Raw genomic sequence first — 13,171 nt, 5'->3', positions numbered from 1 at the left:
CCACACCAGACACTATTAGACTTTGAACTGGTAAAGGGCACCAGCTTGTGGGAGATTATTACAGTCTTAGCTGATGATCTGTATTTCTGTAGGATTCTGCCCCTGCTTTCTTTCGCCCAGATGGATGTAGATGTTGATCTGATTAGTGAGGAGATGTGGAAATTCTGAAACAAGAGCTCACTCTACCAGAATTCCCACTGAGAATACTTTCTCTTTGCTTATGGTGGGAATGCTCATTTGAGCCCCGTAGCTTTTGTTAGTAAGCATCTATATTCTAGATTGGTTGCTTCTCTGAACAGCTTTCATCTGATTATTTAAAGCTTTCTTCGCAGTTACTTCCTATGTTGAAGCATTAAATCTCCTACCAGTTGGGACCTGTCCTCAATTTTCACCTATTTCACAGCTGTTCTAGGAGAAATCCTTTGTTGCCTGGCCAAGCTATGTCTGCTTATGTGTGAATTCCAATGGGCCTGAAGGTGGAAGGAAAGAGAAGTGGCAGAGAATGAACTTCGATCACAGGGGAATGGCTCCCTTTGCTCAGGCAGTTCCAGTTTTATGCTAGAAGTCCTGATCTAGTTCTGAATCACACCTCTTCATTCTCAAAAGTGTCCCAGTAAGGATAACAATGTTTCTGTCTCTGCCCAGGCCTCAGAGGCTTTAAATTCAGTCAGGGATAACAGGGAGAAATGAACAGAAAGCAACAATGTACAGAACAACACAATGTGTCATGAATGGCAACTGCGTGGTTTGCCCTGTCAGTGAGTGGCACCACATTTTAGGAGGGGCTGCTAAGGCTTCTGCCATCTGGTAAACTGTGTGGAGACAAGGCCTAAGTTGGCACTTACAGAACATTTACAATTTAAACAGACAGCGTAGAAAGGAACACAAACACTCAGCCCTTTGATGGAGACTGCAAAAATGAAAGCCAAGCAGACATTTTTCATTTCTGTAATTACTAGTCAAGATGATTCCTTTGCTTTTAAGCAAGCTGATACTATAGTCAAATCCCCTGGTGGCTTAAACAGAAAACCTATGGGGGTCCATTGAAATGTGTGGGTATTTTTGACAGGCTTCCTGTGGCTCCCTACCATAGGAACCATCCAGATGCCCTAATGAGATTATCACCGCTCTGAGGCTACCCAGTACTGTTACCAGGGGAACAGACCCTGGATGGTCCAATGTACTCAGCCTACAGTAGATTTCCCCAGGAAACATCCTGGGTTTCAAGGACAGCTCCAAGGGGAAGAGTTACACAAGCCATCCCCTTGTTTGGCTGCATTTTCACCCATCTTCTTGGTCCACATAGTACAGGGGCTTCAGGAGAAAAGACTACTGGGAGAAAACACATACAGATGGCACTTTGGTGTGCTAAGGCATCTTAAGAAGTGTGTGAATTGTTTGTTATTCAAAACAGCCGCAAGGAATGAACACTGTTGTATGCACAACTTTGGAATCTAAGGTGTGAATGTTTCCCCACCTTGCTTTGTACCATTTAACTGAACACACAAACGGTTCTTTTTCCAGAGCTTCACAGGATAATTGGTATTTGTTTGTTTATTTATGTTCAAGGCCAGGGACTGAATCCAGTTCCTAGTGCCAGGCAGGTGTTCTACCACTAAAGCCCATTCCTAGATAATTAGTTTTTAGATTTCCGCCACACCCTCTTGGGAAACTCATTTGATTAAAATCTTAAAAATAATATTAATTTGCCTGTGACCATGCCTGCTACTGAGTATTCAGTCGCCTTCTTTCTTATGAACAATTTCCCAACTTTACCTGAAAGTAGTTGCATAACCCAAAACTATCTAAAAGAAGATATAGTTTGAGGTGTCTAAAAAAGTGCTACTAAAATAATTAATCAAATAGCCATGGGCATTTTTGTTCTTTCCCTTTCTCTCTTATTTACCTAAAATGTGGACGGACATGAAGCTCTGGAGTCAGAGCTCAGGAAGCCTTCCTGAGAATCAGGAAATGGAGGCATTCTCTGATTAGTAATTTACAAACAACTGGGTGCCAGTGGCTCATGCCCATAATCCTCAGGAGGCTGAGATCTGAGGATCAAGGTTAAAAGCCAGCCTGGGCAGGAAAGCCCATGAGACTTTTATCTCCAGTTAACCATCAGAAAACCAAAAGTGGCCCTGTGGCTCAAAAGGTAGAGTGCTTCCCTTGAGCTGAAGAGCTCAGAGACAGCACCCAGGCCCAGAGTTCAAGCCCCAGCACTGACAAAAAAAAAAAAAGTAATAATTTGAAAATAGGAAGCCAGAAGGAAATAATATTATGAAACCACCATCATTCTATCAGCTTGAATGGCCTACTTCTAGACTTGATTATATAGAGGGGGAAAAATTACTACAATCTCTTTATGTTACTTACTTGAAAATTTCAACCTTAACACAAAAGGACAATTCTTCATGATAATCAGCTTATAAATGTTTATCTGTTGAATGTGCAACTTATCTGATATGAGTTTGGATGAGTGGAAGCCATAGTTTTACATACTTTAGTATTTGAATTATAAAATTTTACTAAACAATGTTGTATGGCATTTCTGCAGATTCTAATAATAGAATCATGATCCTTTATACTGATTGCAGAATGCTACTGAAGACAAAATTTGGAGAAATCCATTTCTCTTTCTTGATTTAGAACAGATATTGGGAAATCTAGAAGAGTTAAATCCAGATCTTTATCTCTATCAAATAACATGACTATTCCTTAGTGTACAGGGAAAAGAAAGGCTAGTTTTTAAATTTTATTTATTTATTTTTTTGCCAGTCCTGGGGCTTGAACTCTGGGCTGGGCCCCTGTCCCTAAGCTCCTTTTTTTGTTCAAGGCTAGTTCTCTAATTCTCTACCACAGTGCCACATCTGGCTTTTTCTGGTGGTTAATTGGAGATAAGAGACTCATGGACTTTCCTGCTCAGGCTGGCTTTGAACCATGATCCTTAGATCTCAGCCTCCTGATTAGCTAGGATTACAGGCATGAGCCACCCGCGCACAGCTGCTAAAATATTTTTGAATGATACTTTTCTACCAGTTTTTGGTTATTTTGACTACATTATACTATTTAATCATTATAGCAAAGCCATGAGAAATAAAGGTGTGTGTGTGTGTGTGTGTGTGTGTGTGTGTGTGTGTGTGTGTGTGTGTAAGAGAGACAGAGACAGAGAAACACAAAAGAGGCCACACATATGCTACTTAATTTCATCAGGCACCATTCACATAGAATAGATTAAGAGTGCTCACTGGAGTTGTGAAATGTGACACTCCTAAATCAGAGTGCATTCCTGCTTTGCTTGTCTACTTTCCTTCTTTGGAGAGGAAAACAGCCTCCATTCCATCCCAGCCCCACACTTTCCCTTTGCTTGGGTGGCGTGACTCTTCCCCTTGACCCAGGATTTCATTTTGGTCACTTGATGTAGGCATGGCTTATCTGGCCACTGTGTTTCACAGCCACAGTTGTTCAAAGGGTAATCCTGAAGACAGACAGCTGAGATCAACCTTCCTGGAATGTGTGCTGGAACTAAGGAATCTTTCTCTTCAACCCTGAGTCATCCAAACCATGTGACTGTTTCACTCTGTGGCCCATCCCACCCCATCCCACTGCTCTGTACCTGGAACTTGCCTCAAAAGAGCTACAGCATTGTTTGGGCACCTGGATCCAGCCATGTTGATGACACTGGACATTTTTCAGCCACATGAATCCATAAACATCTTTTTTTCCCGGAAAAGCTTCTTTGACTTCTATTTCAGTCATTTACTAGCTAGCAAAGAGTTTGAACTAATGCAGGTAGTTATTACCATCTCTATGCAGCTCTGAGGAATGAAATAACTTGCAAGCAGGTCAATAATTAATGGAAAAAGGATTGTGAAAAAGGGCAGTGTGGTACCCACATCCATCTTCTTCTTATTCTACTCTGTTGCCTCCCCAAGCTCTGATGAAAATCAATCACAATGGATGGAAATCATGGTGATTTATCATTAGGAATTCTAAAACAGGACATTATTTCTACAAACACAGTTATCATATTCCAAATTTTATGCTAATTTTAACTGGTAAATATATGGAAACAAATCATCACTGTTTGTTATGAAAATATGTTCATGTTTACAAAACCTCAGAAAATATCTTAATGAGGTTGGTCAATAATGCCTTTTAAACACTTATCTGCTATGCACATGGCTGAAGATTTATTATTTATAAGGAAACAAAAGAATGGACAACTGAAAATAGCAGTGTACACAGAGCATCACACACTGTTAAATCACTCAAGGATGGAAAAATTGTAAAAATGCTGTGGATCAGGGGTTGTTTAGGAGCTAGGAGATGAAAATTATATAGTGAAAGCATGACAATTTTAGACACTTGTAACGAACTTTTTGCAGCAATGAAAATGTTCGTGATCTTCACTGTTCAGTATGGTGGATACAAGCTACTGTTGGATACCTGATATGTGGCTCATTCGACTGAGGAACTGTATGATGGAAGTCTACCATATTGGCAGTGTAATTCTAGACAAATAAATCAGCACAGAGCACAGGCAACCATCTGGAATGGAAACAATAGGAAGTACAAGGTTTCCATGCACAATAAAATAATTAATCTATTTCAGCTTGGCTTTAGCTGATCTGAGAGTGAAAGTTGGTCCAGATCTTAACAGACTGTCATTGGGCTTTCATTTGGTTCAATTGGAAGATGTTTGCTCCTAAGCCACGAAGTACTAGGTTCAGCTCTGGTTGGGGGGATGGGAGAGATGGAGCTGGTGCTATGGAGATGTAAAACTAGAAAGGATCAGCATAGAAATGGAAATGGCACAGGAGAGTACAGTGAGAGTGCAGACAAGTTAGAGCCTGCACTAAGGCAATGACAAAGGAAATATGTAAAGCATCGTGGAAACAGCAATAAGAGCACTGAGAACTGATGAGAAGAGCGAAGAGCAAAAAGAAGAGCATTATGGGGAAAAACAATGGAAGGAAAATTAGAATAGATTTGGTGGTATAATTCATGACTCAGAGAGCCTTTCTTAAGTTTATTTTTTAGATGTTTTTAGATTTAAGTAACAATGCTAAAAATATAATCGCAAAATTAAAGTATTGTTTTAGAAAACGTAGTATCAAAAATGCAGTTGAAACTTGGGAAGTAATCTACATGGAGATCACTGATCATCAAGCTCTAACCAGCAGGTTTAATCTAGTCTACTTTCTGTTTTGTAAATGAAATTTTATTGAAACATGGTTTCTTCCATTGTTTTCACATGCCATCGTTAGCTGGTTGGCAGTAGACAATGAAGAAGTAGCTCCAACAGGCCATTACACCCACAAAATTGAAATTATTTATTACTTAGTCCTTTACAGAATAGGTTTGCTGATTCTGACATAGATAATAGAAATCACAAGAATGAATGAGATCCTACTAATATGACTTACAATTTATTGTTTTACAATTTAATTTATTTTTGAATTCAGACACTTTTGGAAATAAGAGGTGGATTCATTGTGATAGTTCCATATATTCACACAGTACATTTTGAATTAATTAATCACCCTAACATAGTCCCATTCCTCCTTTTTCCTCCCCTCTCCTAATAATTATAATATTAAATTGTTTCTTGGAATTTTGACCTACCCACTTGTTACTATTACATTGACTTATATGTATCTGAATCTATTAATTGTATTAATTATACAGAGATTTTTCCATAATCCTAAGCTATCTTATGGATTACTAAGAAATGAGCAAATTATTTTCCATATAAAATACTATTAAAATTGCAATTTGCCTAGATATTTGGAAAGAAGTACTCATTTATGATTTATATTTGATTTTATATTTACATATTTTGTTAAGTAGAATACTGCATTCTCTCTGCTAAGGGATATATAATTCAAACCATATAAAACCCTTGCTTTACTACAGTTTCATACTAAATAGGATCTGAAGCATACATTTAGCTTCAAACTTATGATCAAAGAAGACTGACAGCTGTTTATTTCTTACAAGGAGAATACATTTAACTATTAGTAAGAATGGAGTCCATTTGTGCTGCTATAACCAAAGTCTATAAACTTTATAACTTATAAACAACAGAAATTTCTTTTTCATAATTCTGGACACTGACCTAACATAAGACGCCAGTAGATACAACATCTCTTGGTTAATAGAAGGCCATACATTTTACTTGGCAACACTAGGTTTTTTAACTCAAAGCCGTGTGCTTGCCTGGCAGGTGCTCTACCACTTAGACCAAGCCATTTTTTTGCTTCAGTTACTTTTCAGATAGGATCTCATATTTTTGCTCAGAGATCACTGCCTTTTTTACCAAGATCCTCCTATCTCTACATAGGTAGAATCAGAAGTATAGCATTATCCTGGATTTTCCGGTTGGGTCAGCGCAATCACAATGTCTTTATGAGAAGGAAAATTAGGAAGAGTCAGAGGAGCTATGATGACCGAAGCAAGGATTGGAATGCTGTGTGTGTTGCACACAGAGACACAGGAAGGGCCTATAGGTCCCATTGGGAACTTAGAAAGTCAAGGAGACAGATTCTCCCCTAAGAGCATTCAAAAGAAATCAGCCCCACTAATCTCTGGACTATAGCCTTCTGCAACTGTTCTGAGTTGAGATCCCAGTCGTTCCAGGGGGAAAAAGTATTAGCTAAATGCCAAAATAAATGGGGAACCACTGAACTTTGGCTTGTGAAGTTTTCAGTGATTCTTTCTCAAAGAAGGAAAAGCAAGGGAAGGATTGAATAAATTAAACAATGCTAGCTTACATGGTGAACAAATTTAAGTTTAGAATTTTATAATGATATTTTGCCATGTATCAAGTTGGTGATAAAAATCTTTTCATGGACAAACATTTTAAAATGATAAAACGGAACTAAATTTTAAGAAGGCCTATTCTTTTATAGCATTTAAATTTGGCAAAGTATTAAGATAATTGAAAACAGAGAAAACTGATTTGATGTGTTTTGTCTCTGAAAAAAATACTGGCAGAAAGAAGCACTTTAAATAAAGTGTAGAAGACAGTCCATTTCAAATTGACTAAAATATTTATAAAATTCAATAAGTCCCTGGAAAATATCCCTCAGTGAGCAGGATTTGCTCTGCAACTATAAAATACCTCAGCATACAGAGGCAGAGTATTTTCTCAGTTAAAAATATTATAGTCAACAAAGAAAAGTCAATACAAGCTGTCAGATATGTCAAGTTTATTAACTATTATAAAGACAATTTAAAAGAAAATTGCAAAGCAGGGTGCTGGTGGCTCATGCCTGGAATCCTAGCTGTTCAAGAGGCTGAGCTCTTAGGATCAAGGTGCAAAGCCAGCCTGGGCAGAAAAATTGTGAGCTTCTTATCTCTATAAACTTGCTCTAAAGCAAAGCCCATTAAAAAAGCAGAATTTTTCCAAGAAAAGTATTGTGCTATTAGATAGAGATAATTGTGTTTAAAATTATATAAATAGGTACTGAAAAATTATTCTTATGCTAAATTTAACATTCAGAAAATCAATATAGTGAAATTATTTTTTAACCTTACAAAGTATATATTATTCTAAAATTTTAGGTAGAATGTTTTAAATGTTGTCTGAATAGAATTAATTTCTTTTATATCAACAGCACAACTTAAGCCAATTTTTTAAAAAAAATCTCTCTTCAAATCTCCATCCTGGATCAGCCTTTGCAGCATGTCCTCATTTTCTGATTTAACTAGAAATTCTTATAGAACCATACTAGGTCCACAGGGAACGGGGTTGATGTAAATGAGATAAATTCTCATTTTCCCTAGAGAAGTCATTATTTGGTAGTCAATGTCTGTAAATTTAAAAAATGATCAAGAGAGGGCATTATAATATATTGTGTATAAATACAGAAATAAAGGGCAGAAGGAACTGCTGGAATCACTGAAAATGGGAAATAAACTTGGGGTACGGGATAGAATATTAGTACACTTTTTTTTTGTATTTGAATTTTAAAAATTGAGCCAGGCCCCAAAAGCTAATGCTGGTAATCCTAGCTACTCCGGAATCTGAGAGCTAAAGGATTATGGTTCAAAACCATCCTGGCAGAAAAGACCTCCAGATTCCATCTCTACTTAACTAGTGAAAATGCTAGAATGGAGGTATGGCTCAAGTAGTAGAGTACTAGTTTTGAGCAAGAAAGCCAGGCAACAGTGTGAGATCCTGAATTCAAGCCTGAATATATGTTTATGCTGGGTGCTGGTGGCTAATACCTATGATTCTAGCTATCACAGAAGCTGAGATATGAAAGATTGTGGTTGAGTAAAGTTTGCTAAATTCCATCTCTAAAATAGCCAGCAAAACGCATGACTGGAAGTGTGGCTCAAGCAGTAGAGCCCAACCCTGGCATGGGGGAGGACTTGAGTTCAAACACCATTATTAGAAAACTTGTGAACGAACACATATTATTTTTATATTGAAAAAGTAGATACAATTAAATATCTATTATATATAGCAGAAAGTCAATATTTTTCCTATCATTCTAAATATTTATGTATTTCTAGCTATATACCTCATTTCTAATATGTGCCCTAGGAATTAATAACACACTATAACCTGAGTGCCATACATACTGTTCTAGATAATTCTGGAATGATGAAAACATTTTCAAAGGGCTTCTGCTAGATTTCATCCTTTTACCACTCAAAATGGTGCTAACTCAAAGCCCTTTACCAAATATATAAATTGGGACCCAGAAAAATAATGAGCTTCTTAATTTTCTTCTATGTCATTCTTCAAATACCACACTATATTTAATTAAATTCAAAGATGCTCTGCTACCTGCAGAAATCCTTCTTGCCACCTGAGCTAGAGCTAAAGACAGCACTTCCCTAAATCCTCTTGTAAATATCAGTGGTGGTTGGAAACTCTGAGATTCAATAAAGGAAGTAGCACATCAAGATTAGGATGTTACTAAAACAGTGTATACTAAACACTCCCTCCTTCTTCCTCTAATTTTGGGGTAAACAAGTCAATGACCCTGAGTGCTAATGGGCTCTATGTAGTATAACATCTGCCCTCATGCTGGGAGTGCCCATTATCATTTGTGTCTTAGTCTGTGTAGTATTCTCTGACATAGTGGTTCATCCATTGTGTCCACAGTTAGCAGCTGGAGACTCTGGTGGGGATGGACAGGCTAACTCTTTTATTTTTGCCAGCCCATTGGTGGTCAGCCCCCGTTCTACAAACAGACTAGACAAGCTGTGAAAGAGATTTCAATGTTGAGACTGCATAAGAGAGTCAGAACAGTATCTGAATGGAGTTTCACAAAATGGGATCAGGTCACAAATGTGAACTGATATGGAGGGTGAGTACCCACTTCCTAGCCTGTGCCTTCTTCTCATTTAAGTATAAGGAAGTAACTGATTATCATCACCCAAAGCCCCAGTCTCATAGAGCACTGGAGAGTCTACGAGTTCTTTCTATCCTATCTCACTAGGTTCTCATCAGAGCCATCAGGATCATAGATGGTATTTCTCTTTCAGGGGGTTAATATAAGAAAGCTAAATGTTTCATGGTGTCTGAAGGTGTACAGAGAAATAATATCTTCCTCTCTGTCCTCATCCTCAATAAGCCTCATCAGCGTGCTGTGGTTCTAAAGATGAGTGGTTCAGAATTCACTGTATCCAGGTAGACTTCTCCCTTGGGGGAAGAACGCAAAGGATGATTTCTTATTCAGATTTACTGTTTTGTTTGTTTGTTTTTTGCTGGTCTGGGGACTTGAACTCTGGATGAACACGGTCTCTGAGCTCCTTTTGCTCAAGGCTAGTGCTCTACCACATGAGTCAACAGTGCCACTTCTGGCTTTTTCCGTGATTAATCAGAGAAAGTCTCAGAGTTGGCTTTGAACTGTGATCCTCAGCTCTCAGCCTCCTGCATAGCTAGGACTACAGGCACAAGTCACTGGCACCTGGCTTAAATTTACATATATATAATATATATAATATAATATATATATAATATATAATATATAATATATATAATATATATTACATATATTATATATATATATGTACTTGTCTTAACTGCAGATTAAACTGAGGACTTTGTGGCTGCTAGGCCAGCACTTTACCCTTTGAGCTGTGTTCCCAATCTTACATGTCTGTCTGTTTTAGTGGTTAACTATCTCAATAGGTCAGAGCAAGGCAAAAACCAATCTCTCCACATTAATCCCAGTGACTGCAGTGCATCACATGTCCAGGTATTGGTTACATATGACCTAGCAGGGGAAGCACTTGCCCCATCTAATGCTGACATTTTTGCTCAAATCTACTGGCCTTCAAGGTCTCCTAGCAGAAGTGAGCCTTGTTAGATGCTCTAGAGATAATGCAAGCAAGCATGAAATATTCTGTCATGAAGCTTCTCACTCAGAATTTGCTATAGTAAAGGACACACATTAATGTTATTTTTAAGTGACTGAGAAAGATTTCATTTCTATATTGCTAAGATATATAATTCAAGGCAAATGTGTAGCTTAAAAGGAGAGGGTAGTTTTATTTGATTAACACCTTTAATCTGGGGAAAATAAAAGCCTTACAATTAGACATGAAGAAGGGAAATATTAGAATCCTTGGTAACTGCAGTTGGTATGGACAAGGATCATGATGGATGGATGTGATTTAGCATGAGGCAGTGAGAATTGTGATTAATAGTGCCCTTGACCACAATTATTAGTATCACCTTGGGAAAGTTAGTTCTTTACTTGTGTAGTTTGCATGTGTGAAGTACAATAATGTACTTGAGTCTTTTTTTTTTTTTTGTCAGTCATGGGGCTTGAACTCTGGGCCTGAGCACTGTCCCTCACCTCTTCAACTCAAGGCTAGCACTCTACCACTTGAACCACAGTGCCATTTCTGGTATTCTGCTTGTTTATTGGAGATAAGAGTCCCACAGCCTTTCCTGCCCAGCTGGCTTTGAACCGCTATACTCAGATCTCAGCTTCCTGAGTAGCTAGGATTATAGGAGTGAGCCATGGGCGCCCAGCTGTACTTGAATATTTATGAAGATTATGTGAGATCACACATTCAATGTGATTAGAAATGAGACATGGTGTTTCTGCCTGTAATTTGGCAGTTGGGATGTAAAAGCAGATATATCACAAGTTTGAAGTCAGCTTGGTTTACTAAACAAGACCCTGTCTCAAAAATGTGTATGTAAAGATTTTGGAATGTAATAGGCACTACTAAGCAATGGTTATGATGATAATGATGATGAATAGGTTGAACAGATCAGAACTACTTTGGATTCCATAAAGTCTGCAGAACAGAGAAGCTTTTCCCATCTTGCCCCCAAACTTAGGCATATCCAGATCCTACTTTCTCTTCTCAGAGAGTGATAGAGAGGTAGATTGAGTGTTCATCCCAGGTGACACTTCACAACGTATGTTTGCATGGGCTGAGGGGGTGGGGGCATAACCTTTGACAGACAGTAACAGAGATCCTGGCAGAATGGGCAGCACACTCAGAACAAGTGCCATTCCCAATAGGAAATAGACAGAGATTCCATTTCCAGAAGAACAGGAATGTGGAATTTACCAAGGCAAATTCCATGGAATCCAGAAATTATCAGTCATGTGGAAACAGCTCCCTACAGAGAACCATCCTCTTCAATCAGTCCGGCCCATGCTGAAGACAAACACTGGGAAATGCTAACTCAGGAGGTACAAAGTTAGTGGACAGAAGTGTAGAGACATAAAGTAGAGTGGACATAAAGTATAGTGGACATAGAGAATTGATTAAGGCCTCAGGGAGGCCCACAGTTTTGTTAGTTGTTGCACAATTAACTTGTAACTGTTTCTCATTCTCATTCCACTGTATGTTTGATTATCCTCAATGATTCATTTCATTAAAAACCCCTTAGATTCATTAATGGCATCCGGAGGAGTTTTAACAGTATTGGGCTGGAAAGACTGAGCTGATAAAGATCCCATTTTAGCAGAGATTTGTCTTCCTGATGTCTAGTCCTTTTAGCTCTGAGTGAGCTAATGAGTACATTTCACAACAGTTTCCTCCTTCAATTTCTCTACTACTGTTAGGAGTATCACACCTATTTTGTAGATGGCAGAGTTGAGTACCTTTGAAATTTAAGTTATTTCCAAGTTTATAGAGTTTGCACGGTAATTCAGAGTAATACCTAGGCCAACTTGAATCAAACCAAATCCTTGGCATTCTCTTGATCACATCACCTTCTGAGAAGCACTTTGACAAAAATAGGATGTTCTTATTTGCTTCCGATTTCTTTTTTTTTTTTTTTTTTTGGTCAGTCGTGTGGCTTGAACTCTGGGCTTGGGCGCTGTCCCTGCACTCTTCAGCTCCAGGTGAGCGCTCTACTGCTTGAGCCACAGTGCAACTTCTGGTTGGCTTATTGAAAATAAGAGTCTCATGGACTTTCCTGCCTGGGCTGGCTTTGAACCATGATCCTCAGATCTCAGCCTCCTGAGTAGTTAGGATTACAGGCATGAGCCACTGGTGCCTAGCTGCTTCTGATTTCTAAATATTACATTTTAAAATCTAATTTGGCTTTAAGGCGGATATAGGCCGAATATGGAATCTCTGAGCTGGTGATATTTCTAAGGTTCCAGAACTATATTCAATCTAAGAAGAAAAATCAGTTCTAATGGAAATGATGGATATATTGAATATTGAGTCTTAAAATATTCATTTCATATGAGGAACTGTTTCAGAATTATACACCATGCTTACACATGACAGAAAACATCAGTATCAGTAGCCTTCTGGCATGAAGTTGGTGCTGAAATTTATATCTAGCCTATCTCTAAAATGTTTATGTTTAATAATTTTGAAGCAGCCTTACTCATTTTATTACATTCATACAACCAAACCAGGCTAAGCAATAGAAGTGTAACACACATTTCTCATGTCATATGGGAGAATGTTCATTGGTTAGGAAGATCTTGCATTCACAGACTCCATCCAGACCTGCAGTTAGATGTGCATGCCCCCTCTCCTCCTGTATTAACTCTCTTCTCTATTGTTTATCCTTGCAGGAATACCAAATAGGAAGAAGAGGCTGCCACGCTGGCATATTTCCAGATCTGAAGCTGCTGCTTTGAACCAGCCACTTTTTAAGGTAAGAGAGATTGAGAGATGGTTTTATTTTATCCAGGGGATACTGTGACCATGTCAACAGCAG

At 38.3% G+C, this 13,171-nt stretch overlaps 1 long non-coding RNA gene across 1 annotated transcript in view; it reads left to right on the top strand.

Moving 5' to 3' along the window:
- Positions 1–11,593: 11,593 nt before the first annotated feature.
- LOC138805225 (uncharacterized) overlaps positions 11,594–13,171 on the top strand; it is a 30,585-nt gene continuing 29,007 nt past the window's right edge. Inside the window, exons 1-2 of the long non-coding RNA XR_011365471.1 lie at positions 11,594–11,678; positions 13,026–13,108. This is a non-coding gene — a long non-coding RNA (uncharacterized lncRNA). The remainder of the gene's footprint in view (positions 11,679–13,025; positions 13,109–13,171) is intronic.

This window comes from Dipodomys merriami, unplaced genomic scaffold (genome assembly GCF_024711535.1).
Source record: "Dipodomys merriami isolate MVZ:Mamm:240054 unplaced genomic scaffold, mDipMer1.0.p SCAF_10, whole genome shotgun sequence".
NCBI classification, from domain to species: Eukaryota; Metazoa; Chordata; class Mammalia; order Rodentia; family Heteromyidae; genus Dipodomys; species Dipodomys merriami.
Note: the sequence above shows the minus strand (reverse complement) of the source record. Positions and strands in the feature narration are given on the sequence as shown.